Consider the following 223-nt stretch of genomic DNA (forward strand, 5'->3'; position numbering starts at 1 on the left):
TCCCTTGATCACTTTTTGCCGCGAGAAGATCAAACGAAATATTCCTCCCATTTTCTCTCTCCTTTTCATTGTTCGCCGCGGTCGTTCACCCAGCCTTGTCATTCTGAGTATCCCGGGTGCTTGGGGCAATCGGATTCCGAAATATAATTGGATTAGAAAGAAAAAGAGAAAGATGATGTGACTAAAACTTTTATTTTGGAAAGATGCTAGCCCTAAGGCCCTG

This window comes from Penaeus monodon, chromosome 33, assembly GCF_015228065.2.
Source record: "Penaeus monodon isolate SGIC_2016 chromosome 33, NSTDA_Pmon_1, whole genome shotgun sequence".
In the NCBI taxonomy this organism is placed as follows: domain Eukaryota; kingdom Metazoa; phylum Arthropoda; class Malacostraca; order Decapoda; family Penaeidae; genus Penaeus; species Penaeus monodon.